This window comes from Macrobrachium rosenbergii, chromosome 54 (genome assembly GCF_040412425.1).
Source record: "Macrobrachium rosenbergii isolate ZJJX-2024 chromosome 54, ASM4041242v1, whole genome shotgun sequence".
Taxonomy (NCBI): Eukaryota; Metazoa; Arthropoda; class Malacostraca; order Decapoda; family Palaemonidae; genus Macrobrachium; species Macrobrachium rosenbergii.
In genome coordinates, this window is record NC_089794.1 from 47,395,217 (window position 1) to 47,410,386 (window position 15,170).

Consider the following 15,170-nt stretch of genomic DNA (forward strand, 5'->3'; position numbering starts at 1 on the left):
TGAGTATATCATCTAAGTAGTTAAAGATGAGTATATTATATTTCTTCCTAATGTATTTAACTACTGTGTACATTAGTTTGGAAAAGATGTAGGAGCTGTCTTTAACCCGAAGGAACAACCGTCCATTTGAATTTACGCTTTCCTAATTTGAACGTTAAGAATCTTTGAGCACTGGAATGAAGAGGACGTGCCAATAAGCGTCCTTTAAATCAAGTCTACATGCCCAGTTGTTTAAATGTAAATTGGGAATATAGTTTTAGGTTTCAGCATAGAGAAAGAAGGTTTCTTGATCATAGTATTAAGGCATTTCATATCGAAGATTAGGCGAATGCTCCCATCGGGTTTAAGCTTGTAAAATATGTGGTTAGAGTAGTAGAAAGAATTTCTGTTAATTTGTTCTATTACCCTAGGTCTAGTAATCTGTCACATTCTCTCTCTAGTATTATTCTCTTGCTAGAAGAATAATATCTATCAACCCCAAATCTTTTCAAAGTCTTTTGAGCCTTATTTTTATTGGTAAATGGGAGTCTCACACCCTTACTGATCAAGTTGCATGCAAAAGAAGAATTTGGGAGTTTTTGCCAATTTTTTAATTTATTTGTCAATGACCTACCTATCCCACTTACTGGAGGGTGTGAGAGGTTTCCTTGGAGCTAGAGGCTTCTGTAGGGAAATTTAACTCTTCCAATATCATTGAATTGTTAGTGGGTACATTTGCCAAATTTTTATCTTTACTGTGAAGCTCCAGGTTATTTTCCACTTGGTCCGAGCAGGGCTCGATGGTATTAAGATTTAAAGCATAATTACTTTTGTTTCTTATCTTTGACGTCTGAATTAATTGTTGTCTGTCCCCCTGTACTCCTTCCCCCTCTTCGGCCACCTCTCTTGATACCTCGCCTGTAGGGATTGAACCTATTCCTGAACCCAAAGCTTCCCCTGAATCTTCTGTAAAAGTTAAATTTCTCTCTGGGGTAGCCCTGATACTTGCCAAAGTTGAACCTTCCACCTCTAGAGATAATGTCCCCTCCTCTAGGAAGGGGACCGCCTCGAAAACAGAGCAATAGCTTTCCTTTGATCATCTGATAAGACCCATATATCATTAGTTTCAGCTTTAATAATAGCATCTCTGGTATCTAAATTGAGGTTCCTGGGTAAAGTTCTACTTCTGAATGAGCGGATTAAACTTTTAATTAGATCAATGTGTTTCCTGAAAGGCCCAATTATCACTTTAGTAATGAAATCAATATCGTTAATCTTAGAGGGTAAGCTAATTGCGCCAGAGCTGCATGCCCTTAAAAAGAAGATATAGCCATCTTAATGTTTTCAATATCAAAGTGAAATTTCTTCTTGAAATCTTCATTAAACAACCTGCCACTTGGCCAAAAGTTCAACTTTGGCAAATTTATCAATTTGAAAAGGTCTGCAAGTTCTTTATTATGATTACAAACAAAGAATTGATCATGAGAGTTCTTGTCTCCTTCACTTAATGTTAATGCAATTAAGGAGTCATTTAATTGTATTTTCCATCTCTATGAATGGAGGGCACAGCATTAAAATTGTTAGATATATAAGTAGGAATAGGTTTGTTAAAGGTAAGCGGGTTAAATTCTTCATAGTCACTACTATCTTCATTATAAGTTGTAAATAATTCTTCATTTGCATTCTCAGGTAAATCTACTTTACCTGAGGGCACTTAGGAGGGTGGGAATTGTCATTCCTTTTGCAGTCGAACCACTTCTGCAATAGGAGTGAAAAACTAGACTCAAATTTGATAATAAAAGTTTAACTGATGTCTATAATATGGCTCATGAATTTACAAATCAGGTTGGACAGCAGCAGACCTAGAAGGCTGAAGCCAGGCAATCGGGTTCTAGGCTCAAATGGCCTTCATCGGTTAATTCAGGTCAATCGGCATCCTCTCACTAGTATCCCATACTTAAATTTATATAGCCTCTACAGTAATCATCTTATATTATTTATATAGCATGACCTGTCAGAAATTCTTAAGACGGTAGGGGTACCAGTTCCTCATGGTAAGGGGTAAACAATTATATCGAAAGGAAAGCAGTGTGATATAAAATTCTACCCATTAGCTGAGGTAGTGCAAATTATACCGCCATTGACAGGAACCCCTCTAGTTAAATGTCTGCAAACGTTGAGATAAAACGATAGGATCTCGGTGGGATAGGTGGAAGGGGGCGGCTAAGAGGTAGCCTAGATTGACGTGGTATGTTAAACTCAAAGTTAGAAAAAGTTAGGCTAGTTAGGCCATCCTGGCTCATTGGTAAGGTAAGGCAAATCTAGTTAACACCTCACCTTACAACATTAATTACCTTTGGCATATAAGTATCTAGTCCTTATAAGGTTTAGGCTCACTTTACACAGTTTAGGATTATATGATAATGTACTTCGGTCTCGAAATTTATCTATTCTCAAACTTTTACGATTATAACTATTTGAGGGGACGGTATGCACCGGCTCATTGTTTACCTTTACTGCCATGCTTTAGCGTCATCTGTCTGAATCCGCTGCTATCCAAGACGTTTTTATATAAAAACAATATTAAACCTTACCCTTTCTCCACTAGTTTCAATAATGTTTGATTCTGTAATAATAACATTTGAAGAATTTCACTGTTGGAAGGTTCCTGGCTGGTTGGCTGGTTTCTTCCGTTTTGGGACATCTCTTCTTTTTGGGTTGTGCCGGTGGAATATTGTCATCATCGCTAGTTTCGCTGAGATTATGCATCTGCTGATACCTACGACTTTTTGGACATTTTAATTAGTTGATTAAGTCCCTTGTCCCTCGTGACAATAATTAGGGAGGGTTGTAGTAATGGTGAGGTGTAACAGGTGTTGCCTGTGTCCTGTCAACTTCAAATATGGCGGTTTGGTTCCTGTCACTTCGCATGTCTCTGGTTGCTGCCCCAATGGGCGTGGTTTGTGCTCAAGCCACGGCTGTCTGGGAGGAGCCAGGGGTGTGTCATAGCAAAACCAGTGGGTCTGAAAGGCAGTGCCCTCTCTAGAACCTTGATTACCAGGGTATCTGGCAAATCTCTGAAAGAAAGGCAGAACCAAGTAAAGATTCGTTCCCAAAGGGTCGAGCCAACTCGGGACTTACAAAAAACCGGAGATCCAATTGGGACAAAGTCTTCTTCTTAGCACCAGAATTGCCCAAAAAACTGCAGTCGGCAAGACCCTCCGAGGCAAGAAGAATTCATATTCTGTCGAGGCAGGGGTGGAAGTTTGGTGTCTCGACCTTCGAAGAAAAGAATTCATCAGGTTGAGAATGCTCTCGGAAGCCAGGACTGTGGCGGTCCCTGACACTCTCGGCCCCTCGGAAACTGCAAGGGTTGCGAGTGATGAAGGTTATTCATTGGGGGAGCCGCGGTCCTGTCCCGGGGATCCTCACGCCTGACAATCGGCGTGAAGTTCCGAGAAACGAGGGCGATCGTAACTTGAAGAGGAAGACCCTCGCTGTTTCCGATGCGTGAAACTCCTGTACCTCTCCCCTTGGCGGGAGACCTTGACAGATCCCATGAAACCCTCCTCGGCTACCTGGTTATAATACGAGAGAATCGGGGGACCGATACCCAAAGCATGCCAGGCAGCCGAACTCCGAAAGAAAATTTCGTCGGAGCTCTCTCTGTCCGTCTCGCGCCTCTCGGAACAACCGAGAGGAGAAGAGAACAGGTGAGAGAAAAGAGTATCTCTACCTGTCCTGCCAGTATGATAAGCAGGAGAGGCGGACCGTGAGTGATAATCAACCGAAGGAGATTACTGCCGCACGGGGAAAGAAAGCACTTGTGCCGTGGTAAAGCGCTTTCCTGGGAAGAGCAAAAAAGTTCACTCGAACATAGCCGAGAACCCAAAACGGAAATAACCGAGTAGGGCTGAGCCGAGCTGAGCCGATCACGCAAACGCGGTCCAGCTGGTCGGTATGCGGCGGACTGGGAGGCAGGGGGATGGGCGAACCAAGCCGAGCCAAGCCAGTCTGGCAAGCCGAGTCAGTCAAGTCGAGCGAGCCAGTCTGGCAAGCCAGTCGAGTCGGGCCGAGCTGGCCAAGCCAATTGTGCAAAACACAATCATAACTGGGCAGGCCGGACTCGTCTGCTGTGAACAATTGCTAGTTTCCTGAACTCTAAACTCCTTCGAGGCCGAGGCCCCTCGAGAAGAAGGTTCAAAGGGGAATTCTGTGTCTATCTATCTTGCATGCTTCGAACCTAAAGTTCAAGACACAAGGATGAAACCCAGCCGACCACAACCGAAGCAGCTGGCGGGCAATATCGAGACACCTGGCGTCGCGGCACCACGCAACCAGACACCTGGGTGTTGGCAACCAGACACCTGGGTGTCTCGGCACTTTCTCTCATCCTCCTATGCCTCTCGTAAGGAGAGCGCTCGTGATTCAAAGAATTCGAGCTACCCACGAGACTTCCGAAAATCGGGAGCAGCTGCTTTGTTTCCTAAGAGATTAAAAAGAGCCAAGCACAGAACCAGTCTTAGGCGCAGACTTCCAAGACTGGCAACGAGGGCGTGGCCTCGAGAGGCGCTCGCGGCCCCCAAAACGCAAAGATCCACAGGAGAATGCGAATCGGTCAACGAGAGAAACTTGTCTCCCGGAAGAGAGTCAGTCCTTAGAAGTCCCGCAGGACTCCCAAAGTGAATCTCTTCCCTGCTTCTTCTGGTGTTCGAACCGACAGGATCGAGACATCAGGCTGGGAACCCGACCAAGCACTGGCAAACACTCGGGAGCGCTTGCGGTGCTGGCAGGAAGAGGAACCAAGACACCTGGGTGCCTCGGCCCTTTCTCTCGCACTGCTCCCGAACTGGGCCCAGGAAAATCTCTCCAGACCAGATCGGGATACTCCGACATTCCATAGAATCTCGAGCACTCGAGCGGCTCGCCAACGAGCGCCCGAAGCAGCCCCATCTTAGAGGCGGAACCTCTAAGACTGGGAACAGGATCGCAAACTGAGGTCTCTGCGCGCCTGCAGTTCCGAAACACAAAACCCAGGGCTATGCCAATCAGTTTCCTAACCCGAAGGTCGGAAAGAGCCAACGAGAGACCCACTGCCTCCTCGGAAGGAGGCAGTCCCTAGACGTCCAAGGGCATCAAGGGGAAGAAGCAGCATTCCTTTCCTTCAGCCGATGGAGGTCTGTCCGATTCTCGGGACCCCAGGACCTCGGGAGAGGAAGGGAAGACGCAGCAGAAGACGAAATCGAAGATAAGATGAAGAAGATGGAGGCTACTTCCACAGGACGGCTTCCTTCACCTCCACTCCGACATCTTCTACAGGATGGTGGACACGAAACATTGTAACCTCCAGGGTAGTCCGGCAGGAACACAACGGACGCAGCCAGGACACCACCACCAGGAGAAGCATGATCAGGACAGCCGATGCAGGAGCTACGGCAGCAATTCGGAAGGCAGGAGCTACAGCAGCAATTCGGAAGGCAGGAGCTACTGCAACGGCCAGGAACATCACCTCAACAGGACGACTTCCTACATCTTCACGCCGACATCTTCTACAGGATGGCAGACATCGTAACCTATGGGGCAGCTGGCAGGAACGCATGGAAGCGGCCCCGGGCACGACCGCCAGAAGCGGCAGGGATGATCAGGACAGCCGATGCAGGAGCTACGACAAAGGTTTGGAGAGCAAAAGCTATGCAACGGCCAGGAACGTCACTTCCACAAGGCGACTTCCTTCCCTTTCACGCCAACATCTTCAACAGGATGGCAGACATCGTAACCTCCAGGGCAGCTGGCAGGAACACAACGGAAGCGGCCCGGGCACGATCACAGAAGAAGAAGCGGGCACGATCAGGACATCCGATGCAGGAGACAGCGGTTCGGAAGGCAGGAGCTACTGCAACAGACAGAATGTCATTTGAAAGTCACCAGCAACGACAGGAGTGATCAGGTGGCTGCGGCAGGAGACCAGGAGAGCAGCCCAGAGACTGTCGTCGAGTTGACAAGAGCATAACACAGGGAACAGCAGGAGCAGATGGACCACAGATACGCAGGAAGCATTGCAACAGCATACATAAAACCAGCAATGACAGCGATCGATCTACATCGGTGGGAACAGAGTCAGAAGCGATCCCGACGTAGAAATATGTCATCTAATCAGGTATTGTGGTCGATCCGAAGCAACACTGAATGAATATCGGGACTGCTTCATGCAAGATATTCTTGATATATCCAGCCAACTACTGCTGTGTCTGCGATGCTCACTGTCAACCTGAAAGAAAAACAATGATGATTAGTAGAGGGAGGCTCCTCCCGCTACAAGGGAAACAGCCCTACACAGTGGGAGGAGGTACTCTAGACGAGGTCGCTCGATCGCTCCCCCCCCCACCCCGTCTTCACCCGACGAGCGAGCGAAGAGGGCGAAGGAGAGAGATCTACTAAGTGGAGAAGTCAGAACCTACGGTAAGAGAAAAAAGGATGGAGGGGAGGCCACCAAGGGCGCCGTGGAAGCGGAACTTATTGACAATGGCCGTGACCTCCCACTCAGCCCGCAAATCTCTAAGCGCAGGTGGCGAGTAACACTCAGCATAAGTAGGAAGAAATTAGTGATGCCCCTTACACACGGAGGACGGAAGCCCAAGAAGGGAACTAACTCTTACGTCCTGATGGATGTAGGGGAGTGAAGATATTGCGTCCCAAACTATATCTCCGAAAGTACAGGGGCGCCTTCAGTATTACGTAAAGGGCAGCTGGAGAGAAGCATTACCACTTGGTTACACTACTCCAGTTATGCCCTTGGCCGTCAAACCCAAGACACAGGCAGGGAACGACGGCTTACGCAAGGTTATCACAAATCGTGGGTTTGTATTAATAAAAATCAAACACACATATATATAAATAAAAATACAGAAAGATCCCACCAGGATAATAAGAGCTTAACGACAGTCAGGCAGAGAGAACGAAAACACGTCAGCAACGCATGACGGCCGAAAGCAAACTGGAATGTTTACATCCGGGCAGGCGGGTATCCCCGCCTACCTGGAGGTAGTTACTGCCTAACCACCTTGCTCAAGAGTTTAACAGCCGTTTCCAGCCTACGCCTGAAAGTAATCCCTAATGTAAAGGACCGAGGGTTTGTATATTGTGTCGGAACAACTTAATACTCCCTCTCCTATTCTACATTCTCATTGCCTTAAGCACATTATGACACATGACGCTTGCACCCTGACTTACACAAATGGCTCCAAGTCCTCTAAAGGAACTGGGGCTGCTGTCCCCTTCCCTACCAAACATTTTTAAAATTATCACCACCTGTGGCAAGCATTCTTACAGCAGAACTATATGCCATTTTGTTTGCACTAAAACAACTTCAAATCTCATCATCCTTTGTTACTTTTACAGACTCTGCTAATTCTTTATCCCTCATCCAATCTACTGACTGCACCAATCCTGTAGTCCATGAAATTCAAGACTGGCTCTTTCGTACTTCAGCCCAGAAAAAACTAGTCTGCTTCTGCTGGACCCTGAGTCATGTGGGCATCCTAGGCAATGAGCAAGTGGACTCTTTAGCCTGCTTGGCAGCTTTGTTGGGATGCCCATGTTTCAAAACCATCCCATACTCAGAGTACTTCCCATTCTTCCATCTACTTACTAAATTGCTGGCAGTCTTCCTGGTCCAGTATCTCAAATAACAAGCTCCGCACAGTTAAACCTACCATACTACCATGGTTAAACCCATGTCACAAGAATTAGATGATGGGAAACAGCTCTTGCCCGACTACGAATTGGTTATTCAAACCTCACACACTCCCACCTGATGAAAGGATCCCCTCCAACTTTGTGTCCAACTTGTATCCCTCTTTCCATATCCCATATAGCCCTTTCCTGTCCCCAGTAACAGTCGCACGCAACAGAGCCTTTACCAGCCTAACCTCTCTTCCCCATCCACCTCGCCTTCAAGATATTCTCACTTTCCACAGAACGTGTGATCTGCTTCCTTCAACAAATAAACATTCTTCATTTAATAAGAATATAACCAACCAACCAATAATTCTGACCATACTGTATCTATAATCAGCATAAAATAGCACCATATGGTCTCCAAGGCCTGGTGCTTGACTGACATTAATTCAATCCCCTAATTACCAGCACTGAGGAGTTGCCTACTTCTACTACTTAAATTGCAACAGTTTGTATTACTGTAGGAATAAACAAATACTGCCATGCCTGAGAACTGCATTGCAAACCTTCCTCATACAAGGATATATGGTTAACACCATACATCCTCGTGAAAATGTTCTTTATAAATGTTCTCTTCACATGGTAAATTAACAATTTTTTATAAAATCCATAAAAAACATTTTCCAAATGTACTGTGTACTTTAGTAAAAAATTCAAACTGCTTCATTTTTGGAACAAAACTGCAGTAAATCACATTAGAATTTTGTGGAACAGGCATAACTACCTAATCAACATAGGTTTAAGCCTAACAAATAAGACCAGTGTGAGACAACACACAAAACTACAATAAACAGAACCAGGACTGAATTATGCCAGCATTGCCTCTAATAACCACCCTTATTCTTTCCACCAGGAATCCTAAAGCTTGGCCTACGGCAACTAAGTAGGCTAAAACCTCAGGCAACAGAACACCTTGGTTAACTAATCACCAAGGATAAAGGATCCTTCGATACATTAAGTAAAAAAGCAATGTATGTAGGATCTTTATATACGTGTCCAACTGGTTAATAACGGAGGGTACCGATAACTGTGGCTTAAATCAGTCACTTGCCTAAAACGAACCTTCCACTTAAACATCTCGAGGTAAAACTATAGAACAATTCCGCATGGCTTATTTCCTTGGAAACTGAGTTTTCCTATACTTTCAGTGCTGCTGATGGAGGTGTTGTTGATTACTGGCGGTAAATTATTATTAACCTCACAACTATTGGAGACCCTCTGGGAACGGGGTGTTTTGGGTGGGGTAAAACACTGGAAGAGAGAACAGAGATGTTATTGTTATGATGGCCACCCTGGAATGGTTCCATGCATATAGGAGCCATATTTTCAAGAAGGGATTTGATACGGAAACCTATTACAAAAGGAACTATACTAACCTAACCTAGTAGGCTGTGTTACTTAGCCAGAGGGCTCCAGTCAACTTACCCCCTGTGAAGGAAACTCCACATTTTACCAAACGTTTCCCTATGACACTGCGTATGCACAACAGCATTCCAGGATGGCCAGCATACAGTGACATATCAGTTCTGAGGTTAATTACAATCGACCACCAAAAAACCATGGTAAATTCTTGATAAACAACCAAAATACTACAGAAAAACTCAGTTTCTAAGGTAATAAGCCTTGCTTATTTATACTATAATTCTACCCATCTCCTACATACTTTAGCATAAAGATAAAAATCTCTAATGTGAACAGTAATTCATAAAATTAAATTGAATGATTGCCATGATAAATATAACACTGCAGCTAATTCAAGGAATTAACTGGGTGATTGCCATGATAAATATAACACTCTATCTCTAATTAACAAAATGAAGTTTTAAACAGGTGCCAGCGATATTTCCAAAACAACAAATCCAAATAAAAACGATTTAAAATCCCAGTACTAAATTTTAGCTCCACGTTGGTTATTACCTTGGAAATTGACTACAGTATTTCTATAGTATCTTGGTTGCTTATCAAGAACTTACTGCCATTTTTTGTCACTCGACTGTAATTTCCCTCAGAACTGATTGTACTTTTGCTATTGTGCATGTACGCTCCTCTCAATGGCCACTGCTTTGAGCGTCACAGCAAGATTTCGTAAAACAAGGAATGTGTACTTGAGGCAGGTTACTAAAAGGCGCCATTCCCGTCAACAACATTTACTGACGTTAAGTCATACACAAAAATACAAACTAATCTTGGTAAATAAGTACCTACCAATACAAACAAAGTTGAACAATTTTTACACCAAATAACACTGCACAAATTACAAGTTAACACTGAATAATAAAAAATGTAGATTCAACATCCTCCCAACCATAGGAGTACACTGCTACTCCTATGAAAACTCTTACCACACACTGTACACAGGTTACAAATCTAGTTTCACTGGTGCTTTTACCAAACGCCCTCTGCGAGTATAAGATATGGACGTGGCTATTTTGCTCCGGCAAAATAGCGTTTCATATGGCATTTAGCTATTTTGCCGGTTCTAATTACGAGTTTTCATAATTTGGGTGTAACTAGATAAATTATATACATGTAATAAAAAATACTTATACAGATAAATATATTAATATAGTTAAATTTCAAGCAATTTTTAACAAGGGGTTCAAAACAATTGTTTACTGATTTTACAAACTGAAACTTCGACTGAACCTTTATACACGTACCTATGTAATCTTTGCCTTTGGCCATGGTTGGTCGTCGCAGTTAAACTTACGGGAACCTGGGAACCTGGATGAACATTGTTCCAAAAATGGAGGAACAAAGTTTCACAACAAGCAAATTTGAATTAAACGCGAAGTTCAACTCATATAAAGAGTTGCAACAGGCTGTAGAACAGTTTCAAAAGGAACACTTTGTGCAATTGTGGAAACGAGACTCAAGGACTATAAAATGTATGAAAACAAGAGCGCCAAACAAAAACTTCAACGAAAATCTAATGTATGGTGCAATTAAGTTCTGTTGTGTCCATGGTGGCAAAGATATCAAGTCTTCATCCACTGGTGAGTCAAGCTGCTCTATTGATCCATATGTTGAACATACTTGTATCTGATTTTCCATGACTCAAAAACACTTATCCTTTACAAACACGCAAATAGCTCCTTATTGTAGGCTTCAAACGCATGTCTAGCACTGGCTTTTCTTTTGCAGGCCAACGTCCTAACCAGGCAACATTCAAGCAGGACTGTCCTTTTTCAATTCAACTATGCACAACTCCTGATGGCCAACAACTTTTATATCAAAGATAAACAATGAACATAATCATGAAATAAACGAAAAAATTTTTAACTACCTACCAAAACAGAGACACTTGTCTTTAGAAGAAAAGCGAGATGTAGAAAACATGCTGAAAGTAAATGCTAACAAAAAAAATGTTGCAAAACTATGTTATGCAGAAAACAGGAAAGAAAGTTCTATTAAAAGATTTGCACAACATAGGATCAGAGATAAAGAGAAAAGACAAAGATAGTACAAAAGGTCCATTAGAACAAGTTCATTCGATTTTTGTAGACTGTCCGGGTGCTGTAGTAGAATATGTGACCGATGATGAAAATCAGCTTAAAGCTACCTTCTTTCAAGATGAACCAACGAAGTCAACTTTTCATCATTTTCCCGAAGTTATGCTAGTCGATGAAAACATCTGCTCCGTCAAACTTCAAAATACCGTCTATTTATGCATTATCTGTAACGGTGATGCAGACATCTCTAATAGTGATGAAGATGGCAATTAATCACAGAGCATTATGTGCAGTTCGTGTCTGCAGTGGTTGCATCTATCGTGTGGTAGACTTAAAACTTCACCGAAAGCAAAGCACTGGTTTTGTAACACTTGTAAATTGGGTTGAACTTGTTTGTTTTGTTTCTTTAAATCACTTTTAATGGTAATTTTATTTTGATAATATCAATAATTTCATGACAAGTACGCTTTAATGTTCTTCAGTCTTAAAAGTTATTTTAATAATTGACCATGATTTTTAGTAGCTTTTATGTTTTATCTGTATGTATTTCTAATAAATTGTATAATTATTTATCTAGTTTATGAACTAAACCAAAATAATGAAAATCGTAGTTAGAACCGTCAACATAGCTAAATGCCATATGAATCGCTATTTTGCCGGCTCCGGCAAAATAGCCCTTAGGAGGCTATTTTGCCGGAGCCGGCAAAATAGCCCCTAGGAGGCTATTTTGCCGGAGCCGGCAAAATAGCCACGTCCATAAGATATTGGCTCAACTCTGGATTGTGAAATATCAGAGTCATCTGCATTCACATCAGAATGATTAGAAACAGGTTTAGGCACAGATTCATCATTTACCTCGGAAACAATACAAGGTACACCACCTTCGGCTTCTGTGTCCAAAACATTTGAAATCTCAAGATCATGCAATTTTTGTACTGGTCTGTTAATAATACCTTTGGAAGTTTTAACATCAACACTTCTTATCACACCATCTTTACCTGGATATACTTCTATAACAACACCAAGTGGCCAGGACAACCTACGAACATTATCTTCCTTGACTAATACCACAGAACCTTTCTTTACATTACACTTAGATACAAAACCTTTAATGGCACATGGTACATTTCTTATGTAATCAGAGCTCCATATTTCCCAAAACTTATCCAACTGTCTTTGTCGGGCAGTCTCTCTCATACATAACTCTTTAGAAGACACAAGAAGAATGCTCCTCAACAACTGGCTGGACACCTGCAGTACGGCCAATAAGAAAATGTGAGGGGGTCAATGGATTGGATGTATCAACATCCTCACCCACAAATGTCAAAGGTCTCGAATTAATGCAAGCTTCAACCTCATGAAGAGTAGTTTCCAATTCACATCTAGATAGGCATTTGGCGCCCAATGTCTTTTTCAGAGCAGACTTAACTGATGGAACTAGACGCTCCCACCAACCTCCCCACCAAGGAGCACGGTGTACAATAAATTTCCACTGAGGAGCTAGTGGGCCATAGTGTTGCTGTAATTACTGAGAAACTCCAACAAATGTCTTTGCATTATCAGAATAAAAATTGAAAGGACCACGTCTTGCTGTAAATCTACGGATGGCAAGAAGACAATCTGGCATAGAGAGAGAATCGGTGTTCTAAGCGTACAGAACGAATAACACCATAAGTGAAAAGCAAAATATAGAATTTTTTGGAGGGCAAATCTACACAAAACAATGGCCCAGCAAATTCTAATCCTGTTACAGAAAAGGGAGGTGCTGATTTAACTCTCAGTTCAGGGAGAGAGCTACAGGTTGACTACAAGCCTTGGAGTCATACCTGCGGCAAGTTACACATTCTCTACACACAGTCTTGGCTATCCTTCGAAGTCGCACAATCCAATAACCATTTCTCAATGTGGACAAGGGTAGAAACGCCAGAATGTCTCAGAAGAACATGCTGGAAACGAACTAAAGTCTTCACTACATGAGTAGAAGGAAGAATAATAGGATGTTTACTTTCATAACACAGATCTGAATATTCTAAAAACCTTTAATTCTCAAAAGACCATCATTATTCAAAAAAGGATCTAATTTTACTAAAGGGCTCCCCCTGTGAAGTGGTCTACCCTGAATCAGGGATTCAAAATCTCGTGGATATGCTTCCCTTTGAACACAAAGGTACAACTTACTCTTAGCTTTAGTTAATTCACAATATGATAAAGGACCAGACCATTTAACAGGTTGTGGTTTGCAATTATTAATAAATCTTAAGGTCCAAGCTACTATATTAAGGGCTTTCTGAAACTTACTCCATCTAGAAAATTCAAATACTTGGGAAAATGAATCCACAGTTATACATGCTACTACATTTTCCTCAGAACTTTCATCCCTTAATGAAATCCTTAACTGTTCAGGTCGAAGCAAAGACAAAGACTCAGACTCTTGAAGCCACGGGGGGCCTACCAACCAAAGATCTGAAGCTACAAGGTGTTTAGCAAACACTCCTCTAGAAATGAGGTCAGCAGGGTTATCCTTTCCTGGGCAATGATACCAACAATCAGGTGATGTTAACCTCTGAATTTCCATGACTCGATTTGCTACAAATGGTTTCCATCTACTAGGGTCTCCTTTTATCCAGGACAGTGCAACTGTAGAGTCTGTCCAGCAATATGAAGTTACATCTTCCCTAAAACGATGGGCAGATTTGACAAAAACTAGAAGCAGGGCACTAAGCATTACCCCCAGCAACTCCAAACGAGGCAGTGAGACCTTCTTTATAAGAGCTCATAACAAGGGAAGCTTTAAAGGAACCATCCTGCAAAGGAACTCTCAAATATACACAAGCACCATATCCCTTTTCAGATGCATCCCCAAAGGAATGAAGCTCTAAACCTGTTAGGTCTTTCCATGAAAGATCCTCAAAGTAACATCGCTGAACCTTCCATGAGCCAAGTTTCTCAAAACCCCTTAACCACCTTTGAAATTTACAATGCAACTCTTCAGGTAACACATCATCCCATTTAAGTCCAATTCTCCATACATCCTGAAAAAGAATTTTGGCAAACATAACAAATGGGCTAATAAGTCCAAGATGATCACAACATCTGGCTATTAGGCTGAGAACACTTCTCTTTATGGACACCACACCCATCTGAGACCCAACATTTACTTCACTAAATGAAAAATAATCATGAGTGGAAACCCACTGCATACCCAGGATTTTTATATATTTACTTCCACAACAGTCATTAGGGTTTTCATTAAATTTATCTGCTAAACTCTTACAATTTGAATTCCATTTAGATAAAGAAAAGACATACCAGCTTCAGACATAATCTTACAGGCTTTATCAAATTTTACACAAGCTTCAGTAATACTGTCAGCTCCTGACAGCCAATCATCCACATACAGATTATAATTCAGTTCGTCAACTACTTCACAATTAAGATATGACTTTAAATGATGTTTAATTGTAGCATTCAACAAGAATGGGCTACTCTTATTACCAAAGGGAACACGAACAAACCTCATTACACGGACAATGCCCTTCTTTTGCCACAAAAACCTGTGAACATCTTGGTCTTCCCTCTGCACCTTGATTTGAAGGAAAGCTTTAGTTATGTCTGCTGTTAAAGCTACCTTCCATCTTCTAAATCGTATCAACACTTCAACAAGATCAGGATTGAGAGAAGGTCCACATTCCAAACAGTCATTCAAAGAAATACCATTATAACTTACAGCTGAAGCATCGAAAACAGGTCTTACCTTGGTAGAATTACTACTCTCACGGATAGCAGGACGATGCGGTAAGTAATAAACAGGATATACACTAGGAATCTCAGAATGTGGCACTTCCTCAATAATGTCATCCTTTTCATATTCTTCAAAAACCTCATCATACCTTTCCCTTAAAGCAGGAGTTTTAACAAATTTCAAATTTAAATTTTCCAACCTCTTACGTGCTGGTTTTTATTATTTTTCAAACTTTAGCAACATCAGATTTCCATGGTAGA